Below are 14,966 nucleotides of genomic sequence, written 5' to 3'. Positions count from 1 at the left end.
TGAGGGGAGTAGTTTTCCCCAGCCATGACCTCTGCCACGATGCTTCTACCTGCAAAACCATGAGCCAGGACAAACCTGGAGTTCCTTCCACTGGTATTTCGTCTGCAGTGGGCATTAACAGGATCCCCATTAAGCAGCACAGTTCCACAAAGTCACTAGGTTCCTCACCTCACCTTTCCGATGAGGAAACTGAGGCTTAGCTAAAAGGATGTGCCTCAAGGTCCCACTGCTGGGGAGTGATGGAGGGCAAACAGGATTCCAGATTCGCCCTTGGCTGCACCTGTACCAATGCTTGGGGACTGAGGACCCTAACTCAGCTGGGCAGAGGTGCTGGGCATAGTGGGCATAGTGTTTTAAAGTCTTTTGTGTCATTGTTTTTATTATGGATACTTTCAGATGCAGAAGAAGGAACTGTGTGCCCAGCGGCTCAGTAAACCCATCAGCTCATGCACAGTCTCCCTTCCTCCTTGCCCTTCCAACTTGGTCCCTCCTTTTTAAAAAAATGAATGCAGGCAACTTGTCATTTCACCTCCGCCTTCCCTGTGGGTGTTTGTCACTTCCAGCCAGGGTTTCAACCTGTGCTGGCACCAGTCCCCAATCCAGAGCTCATCTGCCTCCCCTCTGAAGTTGGGCTTTGCTGAGGTTAGGGTCATTACTTGAACAAGGAAGCCGGGACTTGTGAATCCATTTCTTATTCCTTTCTTCCTTCCTTTTCTTTCTTCCTGTTTATTTCTTGAGACAGAGTCTCACTATGCAGTTCAGGCTGTCCTGGAACCCACTATATTGCCCAGACTGACCTCGAACTCACAATAATCCTCTTGCCTCAGCCTCCTGAGTGCTGGGATTAAAGGTGTCAGGTGTGCACATGGTACCCAATTCTCTGTGTGTGTGTGTGTGTGTGTGTGTGTGTGTGTTATAAAAGGCCTCACACATGCTCAACACATGCTGTGCCATTAAACTGTATCTCTGGAACCTTCCTTTTCTTTCTTTCTTTCTTCTTTCTTTCTTTCTTTCTTTCTTTCTTTCTTTCTTTCTTTCTTTCTTTGACAGCATCTTGCTGTGTAATCCAGGCTGCTCTTGTACTTGCTATGTAGCCCATACTGTTCTCAAACTTGCAATCCTCCTGCCTCAGTCTCCTACATGCTGATATTGCAGGCATGTGCCACTGTGCCCAGCCTTGGTGAACCCATTTCTTTTAGACCAGAGACAAAGCCCTTAACATGCCCATGAATCCCAGGGATACAATGCCCTCTCTGCCAGTGTAACGGTGGGGTGATGGTAGAGGATCTGGCTTGCGAAGCCTTTTGAACCCCCGTCTGGGCCACAGGGTCTAGTGCTGAGGATGAGCACAGATTTAGGGTGCCGCTAATCTGACAAGTCCCCCACCGTCCACTCTGGTTGAGTTTCTCTTCACTTTGGTTTCCTTATTAATAAAATGGGGAGGTTGACAGCAACCTGCTGGAGTTGTTGCACGCCTCCCAGGGAATCATAGTTCTGAGGGCCAGGTGTGGCTCAGGGCTAGAGCACTTACTTAGCATGGGTGCAGCCCTGGGTTTAATCCCCAGCTCTGGAAAGAAACGTGCATTAGAAGTGCCCAACCCACACTCTTACTAAAGATAAGTATCTTTCTTTTCTCCCCATGCCTTGTTTCATGATGACCAGTCTTCTTTCTCAAGAACATTCTGAAGCTCCCTGTGGCCCTGGCTTTTCATCAGGGTCTGAAGTCATGCTTGGTCCTACATCTGCCCCTCTCTTTCTGACCTACCTGTGAACTTCCAACCCTCAGAGTCCTCAAGTCCTCTGCCAGCCTGCTAGCTCCCATCCTGACCCTGCTCAATGGTGGCCGTCATGTGCCTCTTCCCTGGAATACCTTCTTCTCTCCCTCACCTTGAAGTCTCAATGCTCACCCCTTCCAGGAAGGCCTCCAGATTCTCCCCACCACACAGTACTCTTACCCTCACTTTGCAGTCCCTGAACACTCCACAAGGAGGCAGAAAGCAGAGGTATGAGGTTCCACTGGACCAGGGTGAGGACACTCGGTCGTGGGTGGTGGCTCTTCAGAGTAGTGTGGTCATTTGTGAAACTTGTCTCTGTGAAATGTGTCACAAGGCAGAAACAAGGCTGTGTGTATACAGGGGAGCCACATATGGCCAAGGACACTATTGTTAATAATCAGCATCTGCTACACACTCATGATTCTATGAGCTCAGCTGTCCATATTGTTGCTACTGTCCCCATCTTACAGGTCAGCAGGCAGGGCTGGGACAAAGTGATGTGTGTTATGAACACCCCGCTGGTGCCTGTGCCCACAGTTTTTCCCTCTACACCCAGGGTCTCAATGTGTAGTTTAGGCGGCCTTGAACTCACTATATAGTCCAGGCTGGCCTCATAGTGATCCTCCTGCCTCAGCCTCCTGAGTGCTAGGGTGAAGGTGTGTGCCACCACAGCAGGCTGAAGCTTTACTTTAGCTGTCAGGCCAAGTGTCACCTCCTTCTGGAAGCCCCTCAGTCCATTTCCAGTGGGCCTAATGGCCTTCCTTTTGTTCCCATCTATCCTAGCTTCAGACTCTCTTTGTACTGTCAGGGAAGGCTGTGTCCTAAGCTCTGGGGAAGGGACTTTCTCCTATGCCTCTTCCTAATCTTGGAAGCCAGCATGGTGTCTGAAATATAGTAGATGTTTAGTAAATGCTGGAGGGAAGGAAAGGAAACCATGTGTTATGGTTTGTGTCTAGTGTCCCCCCAAAGCCTCATGTAGTCATTGAAGCTGGCTTTTAGAGTTGGTGATTAATTCATGATCCATTGCTGGGATTATAGATGTGAGTGCTACACCCACCCTGGGGCAGATAGCCTGAATACAATATAAGGGAAGGAGAGAGGCTTGCTAGCTGCCATAGTTGCTGCTCCTCGCTTTGCTCTTTGCTGTTTTCCAGCACCATGAACAGCTGCCCTCTGCCATGTGCCACTCTGCCTTGGAGCCAGCCAAGTATGACCTGAAACCTCCACTAACTGTGAGCTAAATAAACCTTTCCTTCCTTAATTTTGGGTGTCAGGTATTTTTGTCCTGGCAACAGGCAAAAAGTGACCAAGACATCATGAAAGATGCCAATGACTTTGGTTGTCTGTGGGGAGAGGATGCTCCTTAAGAGGGGAAGCTGGGAAATTAGCAATGGCCTCGAAGCAACCTGGAAGGTTCTAACTCAACACTCAGGAGGGCCAGGTGAGCTTTAATGCATGAGTGAGAAATTGCATTTGAGGACAATAACAAAGACACCTAAATAGTGACTTAAGGAAGAGCAGTGTCCCCTCAGTGTGGAGGTGGGTAGTCCAGGCAGTGGTGGGCCCTCCATCAGTGGGATGCAGGTCCTGCAGTCTTTGGCTTTGCAGCTCACCCTGAAAGTGTTATCCACCAAGGAGGCTTTTTGAGTCCAGGAACCATCACCTCATGCCAAGCAACAGGAAGGAGGAGGAAAAAGGAACCTGTTCCCTTTAGTGGGTCATCCTAGAACCCACGCAACTCTCAGCACATTGGGCAGAATGTCACAATGCCACACTTAGCTGCAAGAGAGGCAGGAAATGTAATGCTTAGTTGGGCCCACTGCTGCGTGCTTTGTGGGCTGAATTGTGTCCCATAACCCTACCCCCACCTCAGTTCATGGGAAGTTCTGTTCCCCAGTGTGATCATATTTAGAGAAGAGTCTCTAGGAAGGAAATTAAGGTTAAGTGAGGTGAGAAGGGCAGGACTCTAATCTGGGAGGATTTGTGGCCTCATAAGAGAGACCCCCCCAACCATGTACAGAGGACAGGCCCTGTGAGGACACAGTGAGAAGGTGGCCATCTATAAGCTAGGAAGAGGACACTTTCCAGAACTGAATGAACCCACACCTTGATCTTGGATTCAGCCTCCAGAACTTTCAGGAAGAAATTCCCATTGTTCCAGCCCCTAAGCCTGTGCTGTTTGGCTTGGAGTCCCAAGCAGGAAACCACCGAGGGCTCTCTGACTACCAAGAACCTGGGAGCTAGAGAAGATTGGCAGCAGCACTGTATCCCACCAGCAGGACCACCCAGAACCAGAGCTGATGGTCTTCTATGGAGTCCCTGGGCCTTGGCATTGATCTCTAAACCAAGATCTGTAAATATTCTTTTTGAGGTAGGGTTTCACTAGGACAGTAAGGCTGGACTACAAATTATGATCCTTCTACCTCAGCTTCCCAGAATCCTGGGATTACAGGCATTGTGGCTTATATTTGGATGTCCCCCAAAGTCTCCTTCACTCTTGGGAAGGTGATTGGATCATGGGGACTTGATATTTATTATTGAATTATTCTGCTGATCACTTTATAGCTAACTGTGATGTTGGGAAGTGAAGCCTGGAGGGCCCCTGGGTGTGTGGCCTGGAAAGGTTATGGCCCTCCTCTGCCCTTGGTCCCTCTCTGCTTCCTGCCTACATGCCATCAGCTGTTTCTCTGCCACTTGCCTGTCTGCCATAGAGCCAGCTGACTAGGGCATGAAATCTCTACAAATTGTGAGCCAAACCTTTCCTCCTCTAATTTGTGGATGTCAGATAGTGTCTTAGTGGTGAGAGAGTAACAAAAACAACTGGCATGTGCCACCATGCCTGGCCTAAACCATAGATCCCTGAAAAAGTGAGTGGGACGCTGCCTGGTGGTCCCTAAGAAGCTGTACTTCAATGCTGGTACAATTTTTACGTGTCTGTAGGTACATATGCAATGCTGTAGAGAGGGATTCAAGAGAAACTTTATTCTCATACAGAACTTTGGTTAGAGACACATTCGTTTTAACCCTGTACCCCACACACAACACCAAGCTAGGAAGAAGGGGGGTTTTTTTGAGACAGGGTCTTGTCTCACTACATAACCTGCCCTCAAACTTGAGATCTTCCTGCCTCGGCCTCCCAAGTACTGAGACTCCAGGCATGTACCACCATGTCTGTATGGGATATTTTTTCAAACAAAATCTAGGCACAAGGACAGCAGCATTGTAAAGCTACCTGACACCCTTTCCATGTCATCAACCAAAATCCAAATTCAGCCTCCACCTGAAAAGTCAGATCTTTGTTCAAACTGATGAGTTGCCCTCTCCTTAAATAATTAGAGTATAAACAACAGAAATAAAACACAACTCAGATGAAGATAGGGAACAGCATTTGTGTTGGTTTGTTTTCTCTTGCTGTGATAAAATAACCCATGTCCAAAATTAAGAGAGGAAAAGTCTATCTAGCTCACAAGTTGTGGAGATTTCAGTCCCTAATCAGCTGGCTCCAAGGCAGGGTGGCGTGGCAGAGGGACACAGAGAAAAAGCCCCCATCCTTCCTTATGTGGTCAGCAGGCTACCTGCCCTGGGGAGGGTATAGCACTTGCACCATCTCCATGTCCTCCTCTTGCACAACATGAGGATGTTTACAACTACAGACCCTGCCTCCCTGCTGAGTCTCTTATAGTTCTAAACTTCTCGGGTTGACACAGTGCATCAACCATTACAGCCCTGATCTCTGCAATCCAAAAGCAAGTTCCAATTGTGCCTCTTCCCGTCTTCAAAGTGCTGATCCTATGGGACGTGGAGACAGGATAGGAAGGACATTTGGAGAAGAGAAGAGAGACACATAGAGATTAGGTATGAGGAGAAAGTAGGGACAGGAAAGCCCCAGATCACTCAGGAGGAAAGAAAAAAAAGCCACAGCCTTTTACAGAGAATTCAGTGAAAGCTGTGACCTCTCCTCCAATAAACGAGGACTCATACACACATGAACAAACGAATTTCAGGTAACTGAAGGGCCTGCAGGTTGAAAACCCTTGATCCTGGCCTGGGTGAGAAAGTGCCTGCCTAGCAAAACCTTGGCTTGGAAAAAATACACACAAGTAAAAAATACACACACTGAGATGGCGATTGAGACTGGGTGTGGTGGCGCATGCCTGCAATCCCAGCACTTGGGAGGCTGTAAACAGAAGAATCACTACGAGTCTGATCTAGTAGTGAGACCCTGAACACCCTGTACACCCTTCCCTAAAATACAGGAAAAAAATACAAATAAAGCTCTTCATCTTGATGGAATCTAACAGCGAAATAAAAAAGAATGTGTCCCAGGAAGCTGTCCTGGGGGACAATGGGTTTTCCCTTCTAAGTTAGCAAGAGTGAGAAGACGCTCAACCACTCTGCCTGCTGAACTGGAACATGAAGGTGGAGGCCCAGCCCTGTGCAGGCCAGCATGCAGGGCTGCAGCCCCACCCAGCAGCCGTGAAGTGAGCGCCATCCTCCCCCTCTACAGATAGGAAAGCCAAGGCTTAGCAGTGGAGAAACAACTCACCCAAGGCCACAGTCAACAGAAATGGCAGAGCTGGGATTTGTAGGGACTAGTAGATTACAAGGCCTATTATGGTTATTGTTGTTGTTTTGCAAAGAGACTGCTATATTTGTGCCTTGCTACACTGTGTTGTGATTTCCTTCTGTGTAGCCCACAGCGACATATATCCAGTTTCCTTCCCCAAGTTCAGGGCTTGGCCAGCATCCCACCTGGGCTCCAAGGGGCTTTGCTGGTCCACAAGACGATCTGTGCATGCCTCCCCAGCTCCTATTCCTGGATGTTATGTTAGTAGCTTAGAATCAAGATAGGAGCGTTTATACCGTGGCAAGTGGCAAACGCTACAGCATGAAGTCTCCTTCTCCCCATGTGACGACTGGGCCCACCTGTCCTAGTCTAGAGATGCAAGCTGCGATCCAGCCATCCAGGCCCAGAATGTGTAAGCCAGGAGTCCCCCATCTGCTAGTGATGCAAGGACATAGGTGAGGTCTGCTGCCCTCAGGGTCCAGAGGACATCTAGGGACAGAACAGCCTACTTCTCTGAGCTCAGTAGCTGTGGGGGTCTTCTCAGTGTCTGCCCCCTCCTGGACCTAAGCCTGGTCTCTGGGGCCTGGACCTCTCCTCCCATAAGGCCCACAGTCTTTGTACTGCCACACACTGAGAGCCAGGGGAGAACTCAGGAACCCCCAGCTGTCCAGAGCCTCAGCAGCGTGGCTCTGTACTGCAGACATCAGATCCCAGCTATTTATGGGTCCCAGTGGGCTAGGTCAGGGTTAGCAGGTAGCCAGCCCCTCCACTTGCCCTCCAGAAGCCAGCCCTGCTCCCTTTCTTCTGCTTTCCTGAGTGCCCATCTGGGTCCCAGCAGGGCAGACAATGCATGTTCTCTGGACTTGGTTCATAAGGAAACTCTCACCTATGGGCAAAGACCCTACAGAAGAGAAATGGGGTACTGCTTGGCATTGTTATTTTTTCAATACTGAGTATTAAACCCAGAGCCCTTACACTGACTTACATCCCCAACCTCTTTCCACATCTTAAAATTTTCTTGAGATAGGGTCTTGCTATCTTGAATCCTCCTGTCTCAGCCTCCCAGAGTGCTGGAATTGCAGATGTATGGCACCACTCCCAGGTGCATTATTGCCATGTAGTGAGAACTTACTGTGTACCAAGTACTGTACTAAATGCTTTTTTTAGATGCTGCCTCCTCTAATCCTCACAACACCATTAGAGGATTATTCCTTCCCCAAGTTCAGGGGTTGGCCAGCATCCCACCTGGGCTCCAAGGGGCTTTGCTGGTCCACAGGAAGATCTGTGCATGCCCTCCCCAGCTCCTATTCCTGGATGTTATGTTGGTAGCTTAGAATCAAGATAGGAGTGTTTACACTGTGGCAAGTGGCAAACACTACAACGTGAAGTCACAAGGCTCATAAGTGGTAGGACTGACATGCAAAAGCAAGGGCATCTGCCCCAGCCTGGCCTGAGTGCCAGGTGCTTCCATTCCCAAGTTCTGCACTCTGTAGGAGCTGCTGCCCCATACCCCAGGGAAGTCAGGCAGAGCAGCTGCCCTCGGGAAGGCTCCTTGCTACCTGCAGTGTGCCCAGCACACCTGGGCACCTCCTGCCCTGAAAGCCAGCATTCGCCGGCAAGCATCCTTGGGGCCCCTGCCATGCACACGGATTACCTGAGGCCTGTGGGAAATGGGGCAATGACAAGGACAAGATCTCTGTCTGCCAACAACCTCCTGTCCAGGCTGCTAGGTCATGGAGACCATTGCTTCCCCAAGCAGCAAGGGGGCTACCATCCTTAGGGCCCAAGGCTCATTCCACCTGGGAGGCACAGAAACACCAGAAGGCAGCCCTAGATGTGAGCTTGGACCAATAAGGGCACTGAAGGGTAGAACTGGGGGGCTCAGGAATCCAGAAGGAGGGGCCCACAGATCAAAGTTATGGGTGCGGGTCAGACAGTCTCCTGTTCTTGGATCAGCCTGTCTTTTAGCTGAGAAGCAGAGGGATGGGGTGAACAGTGTGGGACTGGAGGCAGAGACCCATCAGGGATGATGGAGTTTAGACAGGAAAAGCGGGAGGCTGCAGGCAGGTAAGGGGAGAATAGGACAAGGATGGTGAGGGCTCAGGGCTGTGGAGGGTGGCAAGCGGAGCCACTGAGGGAGCTCTACACAGCTAGAGCAAAGGCCCCAACTTAGTGGCCCACAGTGGCTGCTCAGGCCATGGTCTCCGTGGTCCCTGCTGCTGCATGAGTCACTCAGGGACCCAAGTGCCACCCATTGTGGTGTCACCTGGGACCTGGCGCTAATTCCTGTGGTCTGTGCTGCCCATACCTGCCATGAGAAAGCAGACTGAGGCGGTCTGGGGCAGGCAGTATCCTTTCCAACGAGCCTGGGAGGTACTCAAGGCCGTGCGGCCACACACAGTTGAGGCCAGAGGGTCATGTATTCAGGTCCAGTCTGGGCAGCTCAGCAAATGAGCGAGACCCTGTCTCAAAAAAAACCTAAAAGGGCCAGACATGTGGCTCATTGTCAAAGTCCTGGGTTCCATCCTCAGAAAGGGGCGTGTGTAAGGGCAAGTATGTGTCTGTGATTGTAGACGCATCTGCAGTCCTATTCTGAGTGTGTTGCTCTGCCTATGGCCGGTCTGAGTGTCTGAGACCATCTCCAAGGGGGAGGGACAGAAAGGTACTAGAACCCTAGAAAGGACATCCTCCACCACCTTCACATTCCAGGCCCAAGGCAAGGCTTCCACCTTGCTTTGTTTGGTCGGTTGGTTTTGAACCAGTATTGAGAATTGAATTCAGGATATTTGTACTGAGCTATATCCTCAGCCCTTTCTATTCTACTCCAGGATGGGATCTCACTGGGTACCTAAGTGTCCCAGCTGGACTCAAACTTGCAGTTCTCCTGCCTTAGGCTCCAGAATGTTGGGCTTGCAAGGGTATCGCTTTTAGAGACCAGGTCCTGGAACGAATAATCGTAAGGAAGTAAATGTGGCAAGGCGCACAGCTTCCTGGACTGCGGTCTAAGCAATGGGTTCAACTGCATTTGAACCAAGAGCTCACCTGTGAGCCCCGGGCTCTGGAATGTGTGCTCTCCTGTTTATCCGCTTGGTCTTGTAGGCTGTTCCATCCCCAAGGAAACAGAGAAGGCTGAGTTAACCTGGGCAAATGCTGGGCACACGTTCAGAACTTTCTGTATGTAACCTTGGAACCAATAAACATAGTTGCCGAGCCAGCAGCTTGGCCCTCCTGACCCCAGGTTTCTGTCCTTCTCATTCCCTCTTCCCTCTGCCCTGTTCCACTCTGCTAGGGTTGGAGCCCCGCATACCGCCATGCCCAGCCCAGTGCTGTTTCACTTTGAAACAATCCCCAGGGGTTTCTGAGCACCCTCAGGGACAGAAATTTCTGACATCCATCACAGCCCCAGAGGCTCTTGGGAGCATCAGGATGCCCTGCGCCCCTCTGAGGAACGGGCTGATGACTCCATACCCTGAGAGCTCCACACTTAGAAACTTGCACAGGACTTGCATCCACCAGGACCAGGACTGGGGCAGTCAGTCCAGTAGCTCACAGGCATGCTGAATGACTGATAGACCAATTCAGCAGCCAGTAGATGGTCAGATCAATAACTGACGGACAGACAGGCAGCCCACACAGCTGAGGACAGGGCCAAGACCTCTGTGCCCCCCCATCCCATGGTGTTGGGGGTAAAATTAGGGCTTCTTGCCTACACAGCCAGGGCTCCACCCTGAGCTCTTCCCACAGCCCTCTTTCGGGACCCAACGCTTCACAAAGGGCAGGCTTAGAGCTGCCAATGAATGACAGACTGATAAATGATCAGAAGAGCAGACCAAATGGCAATGGACATAGCAGCCAGGCACATGACCACCAGCTCAAGTACTCAAGTGGCTACCTGATTTAATAGCCAAGAAGCTGACTGACTGGCCAAATCATTGGGGGACTAAGGGACTGAAGTAGCCCAGAGCTTAAGAAGTGCTGGAATGTGAGTTGTAGAGATAGTGGCCCCAACACAGGTCTAGATGGGGGACCACTCCCCTGAGAGACTCCAGAGGCCTAAAGGGTCCAGAGGAGCAGGAGTAGACACAGCTGAGGCCTGAGGAGTTGGGGCTTTGGGGGAAGAGGGCTGGGCCTATGGCCACCACTGGAGGGCTGAGGAACATTTTTGAAGAGAACTTCTCACAGAGCCCACTGAGTGCTCTGGTCTGAGCCCAGCCCTGGAAGGTATGGGTGGGGAGGGATCATAGAGAAAAGTCACAGGGACTCACAAGTGGACACATGTTGTCCTCCTGGTCCCAGGACAAGGACTGTGGGCCCCTGGATGTCACCACCAGTGTCCTGACATTAAGGGCGAGGCAAGGGCTGCAGTCTAGCTGAATTTGTTTTGGAGAAGGCACAAGGGTCCACAAGGAAGCCAGATGCAGAAGGCAGGATGTAGGCGAAGCAGTGTTTGCCCTGAATTGCTGTGAAAGGGAACAAGAAACTCTGGAATATGGGCTCAGAGGAAGACATATCCTGGGTGGTACAGGGCTCCTTCACACCTCCAGGGAGTGTCTGTCAGCCGCCATTTCAGGCCATGGCCAAATTATGGGTTTGTCTGTTAGAATTAATTTCTATAACCTCTGACAGACTACACTAAACAGCCTTTCTGGGCTGAGGATACAGCTCAGCGGCACAGTGCCTGCCTGGCAAGCACAAGGTCATGAGTTCAATTCCTGATATGAAAAATAAATTACTAAAAATAAAAAATCTCTCTTGCTCTTTCACACACACACACACACACACACACACATACACACACACTCACATGCCTGAAATCTGAAGTCCAGAAATGGCACACAAGTTATCAGTGACAGTCCTTCTGTCTTCGTTATTCAGCTCTCATTTACACATGGTCCATGATGGTTGCTTGGGTGCCAACTATCACATCTGTGTTCCACATACCTGTAAGGAGAGAGAAGCATATCCTTTCCCTTTAAGAATATATCCCAGAAGTTGTCCATGGGACTTCCGCTTATATCTTATTGGCCAGAACACAGTCACGTGGCCCACCTAGCTACAAGGGAAGCTGGAGAATGTAGTCCTTTATTAAGACCAATTACAAAGCAGAGCTGTATTACAAGGAAAAGAGGAAAATAGAGACAGGAAGGCCAATCAAGGCCTCCACCGTGGGGATCTCAGGTTCTAGGTAGGTGTGAAAGGCAAGTCTCAAGTGCTGGGGTGAAATAACACGGCATGTGCACAGCATCACCTCACAGACTCTCCACTGGCCACATTTTCTCTCCGTCTCCCTCGTCTCTGGGGAGATACTCCACCAAGAAGAGAGAACATGTTCTTTTCCCGGTTGGGGAAGTGGGGTACTGAGGGATTGGATCCAGGGCCTTTACACTGTGCTATACTCATCTCTTTTTATTTTCTATTTTGAGACCAAGTGTTACAACATTGTAAAGTTGCCCAGGCCAGGCTCAAGCCTGCAGTCCTCTTGCCTCAGCCTCCCAGATTGTTGGGATTCCCAGCCTGTGCCACCACATCTAGCTTGATTCTGCTCACAGCAAATCTTACTAAATTCCCAGCCAAGATCTAGTCCCAGCCCTGGGATCACTGTGGATCCTAAATCCTTCCCAGGAAGCAAAAACCCTGACGACCTGCTGGCCTTCCCTGACTCACACAGCAGGCACTAGTGCCGCAGCTCTGTCGAAGGCTGGCCGTATGACTAGGCACATCACCTCCCCTGCCTCAGTTTCCTCTTCTATGATAAGGGACAAGAGCAGAATTCCCGCCCCCATGGGGGTCCAGTGAGTGGAGACAATGAGATCCGCAACCAATCAGGCCTTGGCTCTTCCATCCCCTGTCCCCTGTCTTTGTCCCCACAGCACAGAGGAGACAGGGCTGTTGGGGTGGGACAGGGCTGCAGTTCCCTCTCCTCCTCACATCTGCCACTTGCCCCTCGGGGACTTGAGGCCTGCACAGTGACAGTGTGGCACCCAACCCTGCCTCTCTCCCTGGAAGGATGAGGAGCACCCACCCCACATGGCCCCCTGCCCATCATGCCTCCAGCCAGCCTGTTCCCCAAGAACAAAGAGTGACGGGGTAGAGATGAAGTTGGCCTCCACCCATCCCTCTGCTTCTCAAGTGTCTCTTTGCCTTGTATTTATGGTAATCAACCCTGTAACAAAAACAGTGACTTCACTGTCTAAATAATAAGGTAATTTGTTACAGCTAATTACGCAAGGACTTCCTTAATCTCAATTAAAAGATCCGAGCGGATTCCTGCCCCTTCTCAACCTGGTGTTCCCAAGGATCCCCTGTAACATGTTCTGGATCCCGGGTCGGTGGGGAACTGGGAATGGTTGGTGCCGAGCAGAACTGCTAAAATCCATCCCAGTAACGTGAAGCAGTGATTTATTGTGACATGGAATGTGGGACATTTCCCCAGCTTTTGTGATTGTGGTAATGAAGCCATAAACCAAATAGCATGAAATGAGGCAAGGCCTTACAATTTAATCAGCTCGTAAACAGATCTACTGCATCAAGCAAATGACATTATTATCCATCCGAAGTAAATCATGCTAATCTCAGGAGATAAAATCAACATCGTTAATGGTCACATGTCATATTCATCAACACTAAACCATCCCCTTTGACAGATTAATCCTAACTACAGCTCCCAGGATGTATGGTAATAGGGCTTGTAGCACGCATTTCACTCCGCGCCAGGCTAACCAGCACTCTTAGGCTGCTATTACAAATAATTTTTTTATTGATTTACATATTTTAAAATGCATTTAAGGTGAGGCACCATTAAAAACCCTGTCACCCACCCATATTTCTTCCCTACATTCCCAGACTTTATTAATAGGAATGGGAAGACAAACGCAGTAAGCCTTATAAATACTTTGTTTAGGGGACTGTTAGGGGTAATTAAATGAGGAGCTGCGCTTGGGAAGGGGGACAGGGACTGGTAAGGAGCAGACGGGGTGATGGCAAAAGGGGACCTGCTTGTGGCTCAGGGATAAAAGGGAATGAATTGTGGCTTTCTCTGCTTCCTCTTGTCCCCAGAGGTGACAGGATGAGCAGGATTGAATTCTCCCTCAAATCCACCCACTGAGCGCCCCTTCTCTCCCACCTCACCTTGGCCTTGGTGTGAGCCGCTGCCTGTGTCTGGCCACAGTGACCTGCGTGCTGACTTCAAATGCCAAGTGTATTTATCTATCAGGAGGCTGACCTAGAATGAGTGCTCCCGGGGAAGTGTCCACTATTCACAATGTTACTTCCCTTCAATAGGCTGTGCCTTATAGTGACAGGCATGCTTTCAGAGGCTTCTGAGTGACAAGGACAGATGTGGCCACCGCAGCAGCCACCACACCCAGGCAGAGGGAAGTGGGGGGTGTCCAAATGATATGCACCTGCCCCCCAGAGGCACAGAAGCAGCAGGAACTGGAACAGTGTGACAACAAATGCAATCTGGGGACTTTTGGAGTGGTATTGTTGATGACAAGCTCATAGCAACCCATCTAACCCCTTTAGATAGGAGCATTTGAGGGTTTCCTGTCCTCTTATAGGGGGTGTAAAAAGAGGTGGTCATCTCCCTTGTGAAGGCAGACAAGTATCCCCAACCATGACCCTGCAGACCTTGCAATACACATGGTGTCCCCTGGACTTAATCAGCGCAGCGACTCTGAAACCTCCTGGCTCATGCACACATCAACTCAGATAGAAATCCAGGGAGCAGACGGATCTTAGAGAAAATGATACCCAAATCAAGCTGCTGAGCTCAGTGGTGTCACCTCTCTGGACACAGTGAAAAGAGCCAGTGCAGCATACTGGGACCATGTCTCAGGTAGCTTCAAACTCCAGTACACGCTGCATCCAGCCCTCCTCCTGCTATTGTTGACCACAGAGACAGTGCGTTGGTGGACACAACAGAAGCACAAAAAACTTTCCAGCCTGGGCCTATTTTATTTTATTTTATTTTATTTTTAATTTTGGTGGAACCAGGGATTGAACTCAGGGCCTTGCACTTGCCAGGCAAGCGCTTATTCTACTGAGCCATCTCCCCATCCCTGTTTTATAAAATTATTTCATTGGTGACACCAGCTAATAAAATAATGCACCAAGTTCAAGAAATCTGAACCCACCGCACTCTAAGAATCTCTAGAGATTTTGGGTTCCACGTTTTCTTTGCTCCTTACTAAGGGCCCTGGAGGTGGCCTCCTCACCCAGGACCGAGGGGCCAAGAAAATTTTTTTCTCTGGAGCTGCCTGGGCTGGGTTTGAATGGCGCAGGGCAGGGGTTCCCAGACTTTAGCTTGACTCAATATCTTTGGGTTTGTTTGTTTGTTTGACTCAATATCTTTGAAGGTATGTTAACACACAGATTGTTAAAAGATACTAGGGGGCTGGGGAGATAGCTCTGCAGTTTAAGTGCCTGCCTGGGAAGCACAAGGGCCCGAGTTCAATCACTGATACCTCATGCCCTGCAGATCCTGGAACTGGGAGTGATGGCACATGCCTGTAATCCCAGTCCTAGGGAGGCTCAGACAGGAGGATCACTACAAGTCGGAGCTGTGCAGCGAGACCCTGTATCAAATAAATGAATAATTGTTTTTAAACCATAGTAGGTCTGGG

This window comes from Octodon degus, unplaced genomic scaffold, assembly GCF_000260255.1.
Source record: "Octodon degus isolate 3935 unplaced genomic scaffold, OctDeg1.0 scaffold00005, whole genome shotgun sequence".
Lineage (NCBI taxonomy): Eukaryota > Metazoa > Chordata > Mammalia > Rodentia > Octodontidae > Octodon > Octodon degus.
This window is presented reverse-complemented; position numbering follows the sequence as displayed.